Source organism: Humulus lupulus, chromosome 5 (genome assembly GCF_963169125.1).
Source record: "Humulus lupulus chromosome 5, drHumLupu1.1, whole genome shotgun sequence".
Taxonomy (NCBI): domain Eukaryota; kingdom Viridiplantae; phylum Streptophyta; class Magnoliopsida; order Rosales; family Cannabaceae; genus Humulus; species Humulus lupulus.
This window is the reverse complement of record NC_084797.1, coordinates 198,547,706-198,567,997: the sequence shown is the minus strand read 5'-3', so window position 1 is coordinate 198,567,997 and position 20,292 is coordinate 198,547,706. Positions and strand designations below refer to the sequence as shown.

At 38.0% G+C, this 20,292-nt stretch overlaps 1 long non-coding RNA gene across 11 annotated transcripts; it reads right to left on the bottom strand.

Moving 5' to 3' along the window:
• Window positions 1–1,400: 1,400 nt before the first annotated feature.
• LOC133778022 (uncharacterized) lies at window positions 1,401–6,571 on the bottom strand. 11 transcript variants are annotated; one of them, XR_009868973.1, is made up of 8 exons: window positions 6,377–6,571; window positions 6,221–6,274; window positions 4,776–4,876; window positions 4,378–4,549; window positions 3,648–3,744; window positions 2,871–3,357; window positions 1,626–1,679; window positions 1,401–1,512 (listed from the first exon to the last, which is right to left on the bottom strand). It is a non-coding gene; the product is annotated as an uncharacterized LOC133778022 (long non-coding RNA). The 11 variants fall into 11 exon arrangements; XR_009868978.1 differs by having other exon boundaries at window positions 1,626–1,664; XR_009868971.1 differs by having other exon boundaries at window positions 1,401–1,679; window positions 2,871–3,001; window positions 3,190–3,357; window positions 6,377–6,570.
• Window positions 6,572–20,292: the final 13,721 nt, after the last annotated feature.

Below are 20,292 nucleotides of genomic sequence, written 5' to 3'. Positions count from 1 at the left end.
CTGAAGATACCCCAAAAGTGCACTTCTGAGGATTTAGCTTCATGTCATACTTCCTAAGCACGCTGAAGCACTCTTCGAGGTCATCAACATGGTTCTTGTTGAGTTGAGACTTTACAAGCATGTCATCAACATAAACCTCCATGCTGTTCCCTATTTTCTCTGAAAACATCATGTTTACGAGCCACTGGTATGTGGCTCCAGCATTCTTGAGCCCGAATGGCATGACATTATAGCAATATAGCCCTTTATCCGTGATGAAGCTCGTGTGTTCTTGGTCGGGGGCATGCATGGGAATCTGGTTATATCCAGAATAGGCATCCATGAACGACATCAGGCCATGCCCCGCCGTGGCGTCTACGAGCTGGTCAATCCTTGGTAACGGAAAACAGTCTTTTCACTACTACAAAATTGACATGGGATGATGGTTTTAAACCGTTGTATGGACTCTCATACGTCGGTTCTAATACCGTCGTCCCATGCAATGTCATGCCATGTAAAACATGAAATGACAGTTTAAATAAAAGTGTCATCTCATGTCGTACATGAGAAGATGGTTCCTATACAAACGTTGTCTCTTGTGGTACATGAGACGACAATTTATGTGCAATCATCATCCACTGCAGTAAATGAGACGACAGTTCCTACTCAAGTGTCATCCTCTTGCAGTACATGAGATGACAATTTATGTGCAAGCATCGTCCCCTGTAATACATAAGACGACAATTTTGTAGAAACCGACGTCTCATGTAGAATATGAGAATTTTTTCATTTCTCTATTTTCAACCACTATATTCATTCATAATTTCCTGCGTAATTACAACATAGTTCAGACAAAATCAATAGGCAGACAAAATCAACAGAACTCAGTATGTTCCAAATCTAAAAATTACAAGATCAAAATATATACTTGGAATAACTATGTAAGTGCTAACTAAAAACTACAATTAGTATATTTTTTAATTATGATTTCAAAAGTTACTCTAACTATGACTCATGTGCTCAATAAGTTTGGCTGCCTATTCATTTCGAGTTTCATTAATTTCACCAAGTGTATATGTATTATTCTCACCACACTACAAAACTCAAAATAAAAAACTATCACTACTACAAAAAAAGCATTTTAGGGATCGCATTGCAAGCCTCAAAAAAGTTTTTAGGATGCTCCCCCTGCGAGCCTTCTTTTTAAGAACCTTAAAAAGTGAAGTTTTTTAGGGCACGCGTTGCGAGTCCTAAAAAAATCTTTATGATGTTAAAAACACCTTATTAGGACTCGCAATGAGTACCTTCATAAATTATATCTCAATTTTTAAAAAAAAATATATTTATTTTTAATTGAATTGTAATTTATATGATATATATTATATTTTTGAAAGTTTTAAATAAATTTAAATTTTAATAAATATCAATAATAAAATCATATATTAGAAATAAGACCAAGATCCATCCAATAATACAAACATACAAACATAGAAGCTTTGTAGCATCCAATGTTCCTATTGGAATAGTACAAACCTGAAACAATTTTAAATAAATTGGAATACGCAATTGCAAAGATTAGCTACATGTACACATATAAACTTTTACTCAGATATTCCCCTCAAAGTTCAGCTTAAGGGATCACGTACCATCTGAATAAGCTTTATGTGTCCACTCCAGTTGCAAACCTGTGAAAGATGTGCCTAATTCCATTAAAAGAAACATAGCAGATAGTTAAGCAAATCGCAGATAGTTAACTGAAGAATTCAAAGAAAGCTACATGAGAAAAATAGCATACGTAGTAAGCTACCTTAGACTAAGAGACTCACCAAATAATAGGACAATAAGAGATGGCAAGAAGGCACACAAAATGGTGCCAGCCAATTCGCACATTTTAGACAATAAATAAGAAAACAGTATTCATTCAAATATAGATTTTCATAAATTATGAAGGGTAATTAAAGGAAAACTAACATCAATGATAAGATGTTGCAATAATATATAAAACCACTGAAACCCATTTTACAAGAACGAGAAACAGAGCAATTCATTACTCAAAATGAAAAAATACATATTTTTAGATATATATATATATATATATAATAATTATATCTGTGTGTGCTGTGTTTATCATCCCATTCGAAACAGAGCAACTCATTAATCAACATACAAACAAAAATCTAAAAAATGCAAGAGGATAATTCATGACCCATTTCCCGTCGCAACTACGGCCTAGTCATATATGTTGTTTCTCACTCTATAATAGTACTGCACTAGTTTTATCATTCTAAAAAATGGCTTGAAAAAATAAAAACCACAAGTCACATGACATATTTGGCTTTATTAAATTTTCAAGCAAAATAGAACATGTATACCATATATAAACCTCAGTCCTTACCTTGGTATCATTCCCTATACATAGAGTCAACTAGCAAGTTTAAGCAAAACATAATAATAAAAATGTAACACTCAAAACCCTTTTCATGTATCATTTATATAATTTCATCATGGAAAATTTCATCAGCCAATGCCAATGAGAAACCCCAATTAAACAAAGTCTACTCATCACAACTCAATTAACAATTCTCGTATCTGAGATACAGGAAAAAAAATAGAATCACATGATCAATAGTAGAGCTTAGATATCCTTTTTTTTTTGTTATAACTTGTGTCAAACATAGCAACCAAATAGATTAATAACACAACAGAGACAGCTGAACCAGCCAACAAGAACTAGAACAGACAAACTACACCAGGACCTAAACCTGGGAATTACACTAAAAACAAAGTAAACTAACATAATATAAAGGCTTACAGAATAGAGAAATAAACAACAACACAAAGACTTAAGACCCTAGCACACCAGATGTAAATGGATAATGGCATAGACTGACCTTACTAAAACTCCTTGTGGTCTTGGAATATGCATGTAGGGATATGTTCATTGTTCAGCTCTCCATGGCACCTGTTCTTCCTGCCCATTTAGCCAGATTATAGGCTACTAGTTACAGCTCTTCGAAATGTACTGAACTTCCACATAGTATACGCCATAAGTTCATAACAATACATTTCACAGTAAATTTTTTAGAAATTTAACATAAAAAAGTAGGCTTTCAATGACAATTAATCTCCATGATCATCAATCTACAACATTGACTTAATGTAGGGAATAAATGGTTCAAGAATCATAATATATGCAAGCTGATACAGTACCTTAATCCAGGGATTACTTGTGTGTCCTAAGCTTATAAAACTGCTACTGTTGATCAAAATCAAATGAACATACAACAATCAATATATATATTCTATGGTCCCTCTTATATGATGTAACAATTAATTATGGTAAAGTGCTTTCACATTCTTCACATCATATCCCAATACCTGTAACAATGTAAAACATTTTTAAGTTGATGAGCAAGTTAAAAAAGAAAAAGAGCATTAATGAATTGTTAATATTTGCATATACCTTCTGAACATAAAAGCATTATTTTCTGAAACAATTTTTTTATTATAAGATTAGAACTGATAGATTGAAAATGAGAAAATACAAAAGCAATATTAGAGACAAATAATCCTCTAGCTTTGGTGTTATTATTATAAATGTCTTGATTATTAATCACAGTTGACTTATATATAGTATAATAGAAAGCAAAAGGAAAACAACTCAATACCTCGGAACCTTCTTTTATGCATTCATCAAACTGCTTTGTTTGCATAATATAAAATACAATCTCCAATCCTCATCATCACGAGCACCACCACCACCACCTACAAACATAAAAAAACACAATTGATTTACAACACAGAGAAAGAAATAAATACCCAAAAACACAATTGACTTTCAACAGGAGACAATGTAAACATACATATATTTTTATTATATATATTTATATACTAGTTAGAAGGCAAGTGTGTCGAACGTGCACTCATTTGAATGTTATATATACTCGATTATTTCAAGATATAACAAATATAACTTCATAGTATAAAGACAATACATTTGAATGCTCATTTCAAAATATTGAGAATACTTTCATAAAGGAATCCAAAAATAATTAACTTTTTACTGGTAGTTAGAAATAGCTTGATGTGCAACTAAGTTTTGAAATTGAAGAAACTGTATAGTTATAGTATATCCTTTTATTGAAAAGTGAAATCAAATTTTAACATAAATACATACAGTTCTTATCGAACTAAATGTTTGATAAACTACATTTGCTGCTTTGGCAGTAGCAGTAGCAGTTTGTCCAGAGGATGCCATTTTTGAGATGATGATGATGATGTTTTGAATGTTATCCTCTAACCAAAGCAATCACAATTGCAACACATTATTTAGCTACTAAAACTAAAAGGTCATGCACAACATTGCAATGCACATATTTGAATTATTTCAGCAGTTACCTTCTCTCCCATTGCAACTTGGATTAAAAAAAAGTGTCACCAAACATAATGCCAACAATTTCGCTTGTGTTGGTCTCTTTATCAAAGAAAACTATATCTTGTCTCAATATAGTTTTCAGCTACAAACTCATTGCATCCTGTCTCTTTCATGTGGCCATTCAGCAAGCCATCTCTAAACAACATTTACAAACAAAAAAAAGGTGTTAATTGCACTTTACATATATTGGTAGATTATTACAAGCAACTTTTTTAAGCATAAAACAAATTTGGTATGGCTTGAGCATGAGAAGTAGTTGTAGAGAATTGTTGCAGCAGCCCCAATTGCCAAGTAAAGAATTTTTATAGAAACCTGATATTATTTTAGAAAAGATAATCAATATAAAATAGTTGTTCTGTACTTGGATCTTCTTGCTTCCTTCTCTTCTTCATCACTGCTAGAAGAATCCTCTGATGAGCTTGACAATGAACTAGATTCAGACGATCTTCTTCTTGAAGAATGCTACAGTAGTAGGACATTTCTTAGACTTGTATTATAGCATTAGAGATTTTTGTAGATAAAACATAAATGAATACCAAATACATACACATAACTATAGAGAAGAGATGCTAGGAATGTGAGTTCAGATAATTTTGCCATGTGTTGTTTTTGTCATGCATTTAAGGAGCATGTTTGATACATTAATAGAATTTCCATTTAGAAATAGTGGGATAATTTATACTATGCAATTGTCCGTCCCTCATATCAAATTCTTTTTTTCATAGACAATCATCAATTCATTCATCTTTTTTCTTTCTATTTTCTATTGTCATCTATTATAAGTGAGAGAGGAGCATTAATCAAGTGAGGCCTAGAAGTAGAAGACAGGACATGTTAAACATGTTTGGAAACTATTTGGAGGTTCCAAATCGTGTTTCACTCTTGCCACTTAAAGTCTCATTTATCAGAATTTATATATCAATGAAAATGGTACGAAGCTTTCTAATGAGTTTTCATATAGCAGAAAATATAAAAAAATAAATGAAGGAGAACTCAAACTTGTTATTAAAGGGGGGAACTATCTAATCTTATTATCCTAATGAAACGAAAGAATTAGATCCAATCAGCCACCAGTACTAATTTGACATGAAACAGAATCCCCTTTATATGAGCACATAAGCACAAAATGACTTGTTCCCTCTTGACTCTTGAGCTAATCATATCATAGTAGCAATACTTATTCTAATTAACATTTGACATAACATGTGTATTTACAGTCAAGACAACAAGAGATGAACATAAATCTCATTAATTTGGATTATTTTAACAGCAAATGGTAGAAAGTTCATAACTTATTTGGTTTTATGTAGTCAATTTTGGGTGCAAATTTAATATACACGCACATCTATTATTGTCATTTGAACTATACTGTCCATTCTGATTCTTATTGCCACAAATTAAGCAATGAACTTTTTTTCTTCATAGTTCTACCTATAAATTTTTTTATGAAGAACTCTGTTTTTCTAATTAAAAGAAAGCTAGTTTTGTTTATTTACTTATTATTGTATTCAAGTAGTAATCGCCATTTGAGATTTGTTTCTAATTAAGCACTGAGATTTGTTTTTAAACTTCAATGAAGTCCCATTTGAGATTGCTATTGTATTTTTTGAATCAATTCATTACAAAAAGTTGTCTATAGTTCTCTGCAATTAAGTATCCAAGTATATCTCAGCATTCATTATTACAGTTTTATTGAGAAGCAGATAAAGTATTGAATTTTGATCAAGAAAGGCATCGAAGAGATTATAACTGGGCAATGAGCACTTATAATGAGTAAACAATTGAAAAATTGGACAAGAAAACCACCTTTTTTTCTTTTGCGGCTGCTGCTGCGCTTCTTTAGATCTTTCTCCTTCCTATCTAAAATGAAAGATACACAGAAAGAAATACATGAGATGAGATACAAGACAGTACTAATAAGTTGAAAAGAGAAAATGAAGAAGAGAGGTTGACTCCAATCACAAGATCTGTTGCGGATGTCGAAATAATGGCGGGGTTGTTGTCCTGGGGTCGAACGGCGGCTGGGCTACTGTCTTCAGGTGCTGTTCGGGGTTGTCGAATGGAGGTGGGGGCGCCGTCACAGAGGAGCTGCGCGCGAGGTCAAATGGAGGTGGAGGGGGGTCTGTGGCAATTTTTTTAACCCGGAAATCATTAAGAAAGTCGTTCTTTAAAAAAATAAAGAAGAGAAAAAAGAATATGTTTTTTAAAAAATAGTTTTTATTAATTTTAAAAGAAAAAATAAAATTAATACTATCAATTTTTAATAAGTATAGGTTGTGTTTGTAAAAAAAAAAAAATTATATTGTTTGGTAAAACTTAAAAAATAGTTTTTTATTTAATTAATTAAAAATTTGACAATTAAACATAAAATGTATTTAGTAACTCTATTTTTATTTATTATTTTTTAAAATTTTAATTAAAATTTATTAAATTTTGAAAATAGAATTTTTTCACTTTTAAATTTTTTTAAACCGTTTTCGACTTTTACTTTCTTTTTTTTCTCTTCTTCAAATCAACACATCATATTGTTAAACAAAAAATAAAAATAAAAGTTATCAAAAGTGTTTATTATTTTTTGTTTCAAAAAACAAAAATAGTTACCAAATATATTTTTATTTTTTTAAAATAAAGAAACAAAAATAAAATAATATTTCTATTTTTGCGTTTAAAAAATTCAAAAAAAAATTTTATTTTATTTTACCAAACTCAAAAATGGAAATATTATTTTTATTTTTGTTTCTTTATTTTTAAAAAATAAAGAAACAAAAATAAAATTTGGTAAAATATTTGAGTTTAAACACAAAAATTTTACCAAACTCAAAAATGGAAATATTATTTTTATTTTTGTTTCTTTATTTTTAAAAAATAAAAATATGTTTGGTAACTATTTTTGTTTTTTGTTTTTAAAAACAAAAAATAATAAATGTGTTTGATAACTTTTATTGTTAATTTTTGTTTAACCATATAAAATGAGGTGTTGATTTGAAGAAGAGAAGAAACAAAAACTCGAAACGGTTTAAAATAAATTTGAAAGTAAAAAAATTATATTTTCAAAATTTAATGAATTTTAAAATTTTAAAAATAATAAATAAAAATAAAGTTACCAAACACTATTTTATGTTTAATTGTCAAATATTTGATTAATTAAATAAAAAACTATTTTTTAAATGTTACCAAACAACACTATCATTAATGAATTTTTAATAAAAGAAATATTTTTTTATTAAATATATAATAAATAATTCAATTAACAATTAATATTACAAAAAAAGTATTAAAAATTTAAACAATTATTTGAATAACTCATTTAAAAATAAAATGTATTCTTTAACAAGTAGCTATTGTGTGTTTCAAATTATTAATTAAAACTTTTTTTTATGAATATATTTACATAAAATGTATTAAATTATATTTAAAAAATACAAATTAAATTAGTATTGTGACAGTCAGAATCCCGTGATCCGTGGGGGGAAAGACCGGGAAAAAGTTGTGCAATCCCACACCGCCTGGGGAAGGTCAAGTGTGATGATTCTAAGACTGTGTAGGTATGGGACTACACAGTCGAAGAGGGCTTAAATGGATTGATGGGTACTACCTATGCCAACAATGTGCATCTTCTTTTTGGTAGCCCATCACTTGAGAACTCCAAAGTTAAGCGTGCTTAACTTGGAGCAATCTTATGATGGGTGACCTCCTGAGAAGTTTTTCCAAGAAGCGTGCGAGTGAGGACAAAACACGCTGGAAAGACTCATGTTGGTTTGTAGGGTCAGTTGTCATTCTAAGAAGCAACCATAATGACGTGGGGCGTTACAAGTACTTGATTAGAAAATTTGTATTGCATTAGACAACAGTTTAAGTAGAACTGTTGTCTCATGTTAAAAATAGACATGTTACAACATTCTCATTAGAACTGTCATTTCATGTGAGTTTTAATTTGCATGGCCCAACAGTTTGTGAGCGACTGTTGTGTCATGTATATTTTTAACATGGCACGACAGTTCTACTACAAACGTCATCTCATGCATGTCATCTAAGTACAATTTTGTAGTAGTGTTTGGGCAAGCTTTGTTGAGATCTGAGTAGTCAATACAGGTTCGCCACGTCCCATTGGGCTTCGGGACCAAAACTGGATTGGCAACCCAGTTAGGGTAAAAGGCGTCCCTAATGAAATGGTTTGCCTTTAACTTGTCAACCTCCTCCTTCAATGCTTTCTTTCTGTTTTCGTCGAGCTGTCTTTGCTTTTGTTGCTTTGGGGGAAAGCTTTTGTCTATGTTTAGAGCGTGGCTTGCTACATTCGGGCTTATTCCCACCATGTCTGAGTGCGACCACGCGAAGACATCCTGGTTTTTCTTCAGAAAGCAAATTAATTGCTATTTTGCCTCATCTTGGAGGTGTTTTCCGACCTTCACTTTCTTCGAAGTATCAGTTTCTTCGAGCTGAATTTCTTCGAGCTCCTCCAAAGGTTCGAGGTCAGCTTTCTCCTCAATCCTCGGATCAATCTCCTCGTTAATTTCTAAAACTGTTCCGTCTTTTTTTTGTATGATAACGAGTGCTTGAGCGTTTGTTTGTTTCTTTCCCCTCAAGGAGATGCTATAGCATTCTCTTCCTGCCAACTGGTCTCCTTTTAATGTCCCGACTCCGCTGGGGGTCGGGAACTTAAGGGCTAGATGCCGTACTGATGAAACTGCCCCTAGCCCGACCAGGGCGGGTCTACCGAGCAGCACATTATAGGCGGATGGTAAGTCTACTACCACGAACTCCATTATCTTGGTCACCGAGACTGGATAGTCTCCCAAGGTCACGGGGAGCTCAATGGATCCCATACAGGCAGTTCCTTCTCCTGAAAAGCCGTATAAAGTAGTTGCACACGGTTTCAGGTCGCGAAGGGAGAGTCCCATCTTTTCTAGGGTTGCTTTGTAAAGGATGCTGACTGAGCTCCCATTATCTATGAGAACTCAGTGAACCCTTTTATTGGCCAACTAAAGAGTAATGACCAGCGGATCATGATGAGGGAACTGAACATGAGAGGCGTCTTCCTCGGTGAATGTTATTGGCTGTGTTTCAATCCTCTGGCTTTTTGGTGCCCTAAGTTCGGGTTCATAAGGAGACTCGTCCCCTGTCTTCAACTCGTTAACATACCTCTTTTGGGCATTCCTGCCCCCTCCTGCGAGGTGAGGCCTTCCCGAAATGGTTATTACATCCTCTCCATCAATCGGCGGGGGCCTGTCCTCTTCCCGAGCTCGGGAGTTATTGTTTTGCGTGGTCGGAGGCGCGACTACTCTCTGGTTCGCTGCCGCCTGACCAGTACTCTGGTTTTTGACATAATGCCGGAAGTAACCTCTCGAGATCAACCCTTCGATCTAGTCCTTCAGTTGTCGACATTCATCGGTTGTATGTCCGGTGTCTTTGTGGAAACGACAATATTTACTGGAATCCCTCTTGGATTTTTGATTTCTCATCGGGTCGGGGCGCCTAAAGGGGACCTGGTTCTCATTAGCCAGGTATATGTTCTCTCGAGACTCATTGAGCTCGGTGTATACTCTATACACGGAGAAATACCTTTCCCCTTTATTTTTCTTTCCTCCCTCAGCTTCGGGGTTACTTCCTTCGCTCTTTTTCCTCTTGGAGGGGTTCTCCGTGGCAGGCTTTGGAGCTGCTGGGTCCGCCGAGGTTGAGGCAGAGTTGATATTTATCGTTGTAGTTTCGGACTGGGAGGTCGCTTTGAGGGTCGACCTCGCTTCCTCTACATTGACAAACCTCTGCGCTCTTCACCGGTTTTCCTTGCATGTCGTCCCAAAGGGCACTTCCTGGTAATACGCCAGCTCAAATAGCCATGAGGTGTCCACTGTCATCGACATCCCGAGCTCGAGCTACTTCCAGATTAAATCTTGTTAAGTAACTCTTCAATGTTTCGCCCGGTTGCTGCCGGACGTTAGTCAAGGTGGACGCTTCTAGTCTGACCCCTACCATTGCTCTGAACTGCTTCTTAAAGTCTTTAGACAACTGCTCCCATGAGGTTATTGAGTGTCTCTTATACTTTTCGAACCAACTTTTGGTAGGTCCTGCCAATGATGTTGGAAACAACATGCACCTGAGCTCGTAACCCATGTTACTGGCTCTCATGATAGTGTTGAACGTGCTCAGGTGACTACACGGGTCGGTCTTTCCTTCAAACGTAGGGACGTGAGGAATCCGAAACCCTTGAGGAAATTGAGTATCAGAAATATGGGGAGCAAACGGCTCGAGCTCCTCATCAGAGTCCTCATATCGACCATTTCCTCGTTCATTCTTTAAAAGCCTAAAGGCTCTTTCGAGCTGATCGATTCTTTCTTGGACTGGGTTAGTAGGAGGTGCTGTCTGGAATTGACTGTCATTGACAGTGATTCCAGGCTCGCGTCTTCGCAAGGGATCTCTACGCTTATTCAAGCGATCCCTCAGGTCCGGATTTGTTTGATCTCCATTCCCCCGACTCTGATTCAGATGATTTCGCAGGTCAGGATGATTCTTGCGACTTCCAGTATTCTTACGACCTCGGTCGTGTTTACTGACGGACCTGGTCTCTCCGGACTCATCACTGGTGAAACTCATTGTTCGGTTATTTCGCGATGGATTCTTTCCACGTCGCCTCGTCTCTGCAGTGCGAGATCGAGACGTCTGACTTCTCTCAGATGGAGCACCTCTCCGATCCTGGAAAGTCTCCCTGTTTCCTTGTCTTTCCCCCGCATGCCCTTGATCCTGATCCCGAACAGGTTGAGCATTTCTGTGTGGGGGCGAAGGGTATCTTATAGGTGACGGAGGGAACCGTATTGGCGACGGTGGCTACCACCCTTGTCGCGGTCTGGAGGGTCCAGAATTTGCCCGAGATGGGTCACTTGCATTCGGTGCGCTCCCAGGCACCTGAGTCCGAGCCTCTGCAGGGGTTCGGTTATTCTCAGCTCCTGCAGGCACTTCCACAGGCGGGTTAGCCGGGGCCCGAGCTTGAGTACTCCTCTGGGGCCTAGGTGGAGCGGATGGCTCTGCTGGTGCCGGAGGTTGAGTCGGCCTCCTTGTGGCAGCAACCTTTCGCGGACGCCCGTGGGGCCTCCGAGGAGGAACATGTATGTCCCTTGGAGGAGGGACTTGGTTTTCGCGCGGAGGCGGGGGCTGAGCCACCTGCGCCTCTGCGGCTATCCTTGTCAACTCCTCATTTCGTTTGTTGGCTTCTGCCAACAGCTGCTTCAGTTGTTGGTTTTCAAGTTCCATAATAGGAACGTACCGCTCAGGATTGTAGTACATATCCTCATCTCTTGGTGGAGGAGGTGGTCGCCGGGAATCAGAGGACCCACTTCTCTCTTCAACATCTGGGTTCTCCATTGGTTGTTTTCCAGGACGTCTTGGGTAATTTTCTTCAAGGGTGTTCTGATTGTTTGTGGCCATGATTTTCTCAGGGATGAATGCTTAAGGCTCTCAATGAAAGCACCAAACTGTTGACGCCGTTTTTCGTCAAACAGTGAAAGAAGAGCACATAAACAATAACTGATAATGGCCAATTGAAATAAAACAATATAAACACACGATTTTTACGTGGTTCATCAGTTAAATCTGCCTAGTCCACGAGTCTCTGTTATTAAGCTCAGGATTATCTCTGGAAATTCTTCAGGAATGAATTCTCCAGAGTTTTCTCTCAAGGATCAGAATTTGAGTCATTTACAATGGTGCATGGCCTCTCTATTTATAGAGAAGATCGAAGAATACTATCCCACATATTTTGGGTAGTTACTCTTTTTGTATAAATAAAATAAATGGCTTTAAATGCCTATAATCAGATATAAAAGGAAACGTCCCCTGAAGACCAGGAGACGTATAACTGACTAAATAATATCCCACGATTCTAGGGGATTTATAATAATAAATGAGGATTACATCTCGTATTTATAACACTTGTAGATATTCAAGGTGGTTATCGCGTATCTCTAAGGCTTTAGCTTCCCAGGTTTCCCGTCATCTATCGAGCTAGAAACATCTCCCGAGGCCACATGGCTTTCGAGATCGTATGTGCGTCGAGCTCGGGACCCCTGATCCGAGATCATCCCTGAAGATGAGAGCGTCCCCGGAGCTACCTTTCGAGATCATTAATACTTCGAGATCACCATACTCGAGGTCGTCTATGTCCTGCAGGCTCGACATTCAATCCTGGAGCATGTTTCCAACCTTATGAGTCCACTTATTTGCGAATCCAACTTTCGAGGTCATATTTAACATAGCTCGAAATCTGGGTGTAACAATAATATAATCTACTATCAACTAATAACAAAACTTCTTTTAAAAAACTAAAAAAAAAAACTAGCAACAAACTTAAATTTAAAATCCATGTATAATATTGATATTATATAAAACATATAATATATAATCTCTTGTTGTCACTGCCAAATTAAAAAACTAGAACAAACATAAACTTATACAAAAATTAATTAATGAAAATATGATAATTTTAAGATATTTTATGATAATTTATATAATTAAATTATATTTATTTAAAAATAATAATGTCATGCATATCACTTTTTTATCTTATAAATTTGTGTGATAGTTTATTTTTATGTAGTGATTAAAACTATTTTTCTTCATTAGAAATTAAAAATAGTTGACGCATGTAATACTACTCTACACGATGACTCTTTCCATTATTATTTTATTCTACTATTAATTAAATTTTAAATATTATTGTAATTTACATATATGTCATGTAGCCATGTAAATATATATTTATGTCAATGTTTTGTTTAGATGTCATGTATGTAGAGATTATTGATATAAATATTTATATATACTATAGAACTATAATTCATTCTATTATATATTTAAAAAAAATGAACCGGTTTTTATTAAAATTATAGACAATGTTTTGCCCTAATTTATTTAATATATTTATCTTATACATTATATTTGTTGATGTCGTTTTTCGTCAACTTGAATTGTAGAGCAATTAAACAATTAAACAATGATGCGAATGAAATGATGAAGAGAAACAAGAGAATTTTTACGTGGTTCAGCAGTTAATTCTGCCTAGTCCACGATTCTATGTTATTAAGATTTGGAGTTTTCTGGAAATTCTTTAAAGATGAATTACCCAGAGCTTTCTCTCCAGAAATCAATAATCGGTCCTTTACAAGTGGTGATTCTTTCTCTATTTATAGAGAAGGTTGCAGAATTCACTCCCACATATTTCGGGAAGATATTATGTGTATCAATTGAAATAATGATATTAAATGCAGTATCTCATATATTCATGAAAACGTCCCATGAGTATCGGGAACGGATAATAGATTAAATGATATCCCTTGAATATTGGGATTACACAACAATAAATATGTTCATACGTAATGTGCTATCCCATGTGATTCATCAGGTCTTCGAGATCAACAATTGACATTGAGTCTGTTACGACTTATGGGTCAATCACAAACTTGTCACCCAACTTCACGCTATGCTCAGAATAGGTAGGTTTTGTCGAGGCTGTCACACCCGAGCTTGTTCTTCCCAAGCTCGAACCACCTTGCTTGAAGGAAATCGGTAAAAGATATATCCAAGTGTCGTGCCATTGCCTATCGCGAGCTCAGAGAATATTCGAGGTTACACATCCTCGAGGTCGATGTTTTACTTTAGAGGTTTTACGGCTGGACCATATGATGTTTTCATACATTTCGAGCTCACGCCTGACTAGCCCAGTTTTCGGGGTCATAACCTCTTATCTTGAAATCTGGTGTAACATTTTGCCCCCTTAAAAGTATCAGTTCAAATCCTATGAGAAAGAAAATTTTGAATTGCCCTTCTTGGAAACTGTACCACCAATTGCATTCGAGTGTGGACACGCGTCAGTCACGAGTTGCTTAATCAGAGTACTTTTTCAACGCACCACGTCCCTTTACGTTTCAACTTTTTGCCGCCATTGCTACATTCACACCTAACCATTGGATCAAATACGAAATCCAGCCAAAGGCCCAGATTAGCTCGACCCTTGACCTCCTCTTGGGACACATATATATAACTATGTCATCCCCTTCCTCTTCATTTTTGCGCTTTAAGTTTCAGAGGGAGAAAAAACCAGAGCCGAAAAATCTTTTTTCCTTTTTACATGTTCTCTAAACCAAGAAGACAAAACAACCTTGGCCTTTTTCGATTCTGTGAGATCATTCCTACAACTGCTCCTCCAGTTGTCACTTTCATTGTATCTGCAAGCGTCTGTGTGTAAATCTCTGTTCTTGATCATGTACATTCTTTTTTTTTATGCATGTTTATCTTATAGTAGCATTTTTGGACACAAGTTTAGCACTAGGATACTTTAGTCAATATCGTGTAGCTTGTAGATTCTTTTGAGATTACGAATTTCCAAACCCAGATTTTGCATGTATTGATGCAAATATGGCTCTTTTAATGGGTTGTCTTGATTTTGAATATCATATCGTGTAGACCAAGAAACGGGTATAAGAATAGGGTTTTAAATTGCATGTTTCTCAAAAATATCACTTTTTGAGTAACCGCCAACTTTTTTCCATGAAAATTCAGGATCGTCGAAAATAAATCCACCTTCCCCCATTTCTGTGGAATACACGCTCCGAGCCTGATCTCGTTTTTTGGATCGAGCTTGCTCCACAGCCTCGATCATTCAAGCTTAGGCCGTCTTGATTTTTATTCTTAATTTCTTGTTTGTCTGGCTCTCACCCTTTTTCTCTCTTGCTAGATGTTGCAAAACTCAGGAAAACGGTGGGGGTCAAAGCTCGCAATTCCTTACTCACTGAAAACTATGAGCCTGGAGTCACCTTTTACCTAGAATTAGCATTTGATTCGGGAGCACCAACTAAAGCGCGAGCAAGAAGACACCTGAGCTCACTTTTGACGTCAAATCGACGAGGTTGAGGAGAGGGAAAGGAAGAGACTTAGGGCCGCCATCTACCCAAATCTAGATCCCGAGCCTAGACCAATCCCCATCGATACCACTCTTAAAGTGACAATCGCCTTCAAGCCAGGCGATCTCCAATTTTCACTGATGGGAGAACCATCAAATCCCCCTCCTACTTCACAGCCAACCTCCATTCCCACCTTGAAGGGAGAATTTTTTGAGGCCGAGCACTACTGGAGCTCGATTTCTTCACTGGGGCATATTTCTGAAATCTTGGCCCTCCACAACATTAGACTATCAGGCTCGCTGAGGTGTTGAGCTCCAACCTCCCACGAGCAAAGTTGGTGCGCCCCAGGAGATGGTAATCCTGACAACAAGTTAAAATATGCAGCTTGGAGCCAGGATCACATGAAGGCAGGGCCTTATTGCACTTAAAGTCCTTTTTCAAGGACTTCTTGGATTTTTTTAGGCTCACTCCTTTCCAACTCAACACCAACTCTTACAGGGTTTTGTCATCCATGAGGTCGCTTTAACACGAGCTAAAGTGGGAAAGACCTTCACCAAAGGAGATTCTGTATCTCTTTTGCTTGAAGAGCAATCCCTCCTGAGCTCGGGGAGGGGACGACTTCTACTACCTTTCGAGCTATCCCAAAGAGAAAAAAATATTTGAGGATTTACCAAACCATCCCCCCGATTTCAAGAAGGCTTTCTTTTGGACAAATGGCCTGGCTCCTTCCAGATACTATTCATTCAGACGAATCCGTAAGTATAAAAAATCTCTTCTTTTTGTGCTTGAATTTTTTGCTTAGGCTCGAATCACTCATGATATGTTTATTTGTCCAACCAATTATCATCGACATACTCCCACCGATAAGATGAAGGAGCACAAGGAGGCCTTGCTCCAATTCCATTACGGTAGGCGTTCCCTTTCCTATCTTTTTCATGAAGATTGGCTTTGAGCTTGTGGTCTCCTGGAAAAGGATCAGTCCACAAATGAATGGTCCAACAAGAAATATGCCAAGTGGGAGTTTGTGCCTCTCCCAACCGGAAACCTTCCTCCGAGGCGCAACTCTAAGCCACAATCCCTAGCTCGACATCGCAGGAGTCCGCAATCAGGGAACGAGGCCAATGACGAGGCCTTAAGCTCGAGCGACAGAGGTACGGACATCCTTAGCTCGGACTTATTGTCTCCCTCGCTACATAAGCATAAGCCTGACAGATTAGCCTTGTGTGAAGATGATAGGGACCACTTTTATGTATGGTCCTAGGTAGATCAGAGGGTTCATAGGTTTGATAGTTGGCTAGGGAAATACAATACTATGTATAGTCTGAACGAGGTATGGAACGGAATAGTCGTTCAATATGGGACACATGATTATAGAGACCTTTCGAGGTTGACTTCCACATATAGGGAAGGGACTCCCCCTGCCTCTTCTGAAGATGAAGGAATTACGTGGTCACCGAGCACGAGCTCAGGGGAGAGTTCCAGTTAGGTTCCTTTATTCCTTGCCTGTCTGCATTGTGCTAACTTTTTGTGTCTTGGACTTTTCTTATGATGTGGTGCGATTATGCAGGTGCTATGGACTCTGATCTCGACACCGTGCTTGCCAGTGGTGAGGGGGCTCAGAAGAGTAAGCGCCCGAGAGGCTCGCGAAAGTCAGATCGGCCCGCCAAGGTCCTTAAGAGGATTAAGAAGACTCCTCCTCCAGCTCCCACTGTTACGAGCCCGGCCATGGGTCCTGTTTCCCAGGTCGAAGCTTCCACCACAGATGTCCCCCCTGTGCCTCCTACTATCACGGTCCACCCGATTCTCGACCCTCCTCCGAAGAAGCCAGCGTCCAAAGTGTGCCTGTTGTCGATTTCTACTCATGTTGATGAGTAAGTCGTCGACAACGATGTCGGGACTCATGGAGCTACACTTGGCTCGAACATCGTGTCTCGGGTAGGCCAGAGCATCAGCAGCCTCGAGGCTCCCTAGTGGCAGTTTTTGAACAATGCTCGGGACTGCAACACCCTTTATGACAAGAGTGTCGAGCTCATTGTCACGGTAACTTCTCTTACTTTACCATTTTTTGTAATTATGCTTAGCATCTGTTCTAACTATATTTGTTTGTGTTTCAGTCTCTTGCTGTCGTTGGTCAACTTAACTATAAGTTGAACAATGAAGTCCTCTCGAGCATGTCCTATGTCCAAGAGTCGAAGAATTTTCAACTTAAGCTTACTAACGAGCTCAAGGCCGCAAAGGCAAAGATGGAGGCTTAAGCCGAGCAGATGAAGGCCAAGACAGCCGAGCTTGAGAAGGTGAACGCCAAGCTCGTGGAGCTTGAGAAGATCAATGCCAAGCTTGAGGAGGAGAAAGCGGCCACCTTCGAGATAATGGAGGGCGAAAAGGCTCGTCTTCTCGCATAGTTCAAGGAGAAGAAGGATCGGGCGGTCGACCTGGCCATGTACAGGATCTGGGCCAGTAACGTCGATCTTGATACCAGCTTCTTAGGCTCTTTTGAGGAAGAACTCGTGGCCAAATGGCAGGCTCAGCTTGACGCAGAGGAGGCTGCTCGGGAGGAGCCAGAGAGGGCCAAGGAGGATGATGAGAAGGCTAAGGAGGATGCTAAGAAGGCTTAGGAGGGCGCTACTTCCTCCTAAATCCTGACCCGGGGCTGCGTCCCTTTGAACATCTTGTAATAGTTTTTTATCTTTTGTTTTTTATGCCCCTGGGGCTAAGACAATTTATAGCTCGTGAAAGAGCTATTTTCTTATGATATCTATAATACCGTATTTGACTTTACCTTAATATTTTTGCTTTACGTTTCTTAAGTTGAAATATTTCAAGCAATTTATATTAAAGTGTCCTCATGTCTATTTATTCATACAAACACGCGGTGGATTTTAAGCTCGAGCTTCAATGCATTCCTGCACAATTTACTCGACGTATTCGTGTCCGATCCCATTAATCGTCAAGGTTTGAACTTACTTTTACCATGCACTTGTCCTCGGGTGGTTTAGTTATATCCTGCTTTTCTAGTTACTTTTCCTCGTCCTCGGGTAGCTCCCCAAAGTTATGAGGTCGAAACTATCTTTTTGCAAGATACTCCAGCCTCGATCTTGACTTAACTCGATTAGTTTCAGCTGGTTTGTTCCAAACCTATTTAGGTCGTGTTTTTGGTTCGTAATCCACATACAAATATTTTGATCTAGTTATGTCTAGACCGCGAATTTGGTTTTATCCAAATTACTTTGCCTCGCGCATTTGGTTAAATCCAAACAATCTTAGCTCGCGAATTTGGTTATATCTAAACACTTTCATTCTTGGTTATGTCCAAATTATCTTAGCTCGCGTATAAGTTATATCCAATTATTCTTAGCTCGCATATTTGGTTATATCCAAACACATTCATTCTTTAATAATTTGGTTATGTCCAAACTATCTTAGCTCACGTATTTGGTTATATCCAATTATTCTTTGCTCACGTATTTGGTTATATCAAAACACTTTCATTCTTGGTTATGTCCAAACTATCTTAGCTTGCATATTTCGTTATATCCAATTATTCTTAGCTCGCGTATTTGGTTATATCCAAATACTTTCATTCTTTAATAATTTGGTTATGTCCAAACTATCTTAGCTCGCATATTTGGTTATATCCAAACACTTTCATTCTTTTCGTATATGCTATTTTATTTTTTAAAGCTGATGGTATATATACCACAAATGCCCCCTTAATATCCTATGAGTGTGACCATAGGTTATTAAATTAAGAGAGTTTGCAAAAAATACAGCATACTGAAACGAAAACGAACTTTATTAGGAATTGAACAATTCATTAACAGGAGCATAGTAAAGATAAACAAGCACGGTTACATGTGACATCGTTCCTACACTATTGATAGTAAGGTCATAGATGTTCACCATTCCATGCTCGTGGTACTAAATCCCCGTTAAATCTCGCCAATTTGTAGACGCCAGGTCGGATAACTGATTCGATCTGAAAAGGTCCTTCCCAATTAGGCCCAAGAACGCCAGCAGCCGGGTCCCGTGTAGCCAAGAACACATGCCTTAGCACCAAATCTCCCAAACTGAATTTTCTGTCTCGAACCTTTTTATTGAAATACCGGGTAGCTCGCTGTTGGTATGCAACATTCTTTAGTTGAGCCTCGTCCCATCTTTCTTCATTCAGGTCCAGACTTACTTCGAGCTGGGATTGGTTCGAGGCTTGATCATAAGCGTGGGTATGAATGGTAGGTATTTTGACCTCGATTGGTAGCATAGCCTCGCATCCATATGCTAGAGAAAAAGGGGTATGTCCTATTGAAGTACGAGTTGTGGTTCGATATGCCCACAAGACTTAGGGCAATTCTTCAGGCCATATCCCCTTAGCTTCTTCCAATTTTTTCTTCATAGAACTCTTCAGGGTTTTATTCACAGCCTTGACTTGCCCATTCGCTTGGGGATGGGCCACAGAGGAGAAGCTTTTTACTATCCCATTTTTCTCACAAAAGTTGGTAAACAAGTCGCTATCGAATTGAGTACCGTTATCGGACACTATCTTCCTTGGCATCCCATTTCGTCAGATGATGTTTTTTACCACGAAGTCGAAGACTTTCTTCGAGGTAATTGTTGCCAGAGGTTCGGCCTCAGCCCACTTCGTAAAGTAATCTACCGCGACTACTGCGTACTTAACTCCAACTTTTCCAGTTGGCAACGAGCCTATTCGGTCAATTCCCCATATCACAAATGGCCATGGGGAAGTCATCATAGTTAGCTCGGAAGGTGGAGCTCGAGGGATTGTGGCAAACCGTTGGCACTTATCGCACATCTTGACGTAATCAAATGAGTCTGCTTTGATGGTGGGCTGGAAGAACCCTTGGCGTATAATTTTCTTAGACAGGCTATGCCCCCCAGTGTGGTCCCCACAGAATCCTTCATGAATCTCTTCTATGATCTTCTTAGCCTCGGGTGGAGTCACACACTGGAGTAATGGCATAGTTTCCGAGCCTTGGT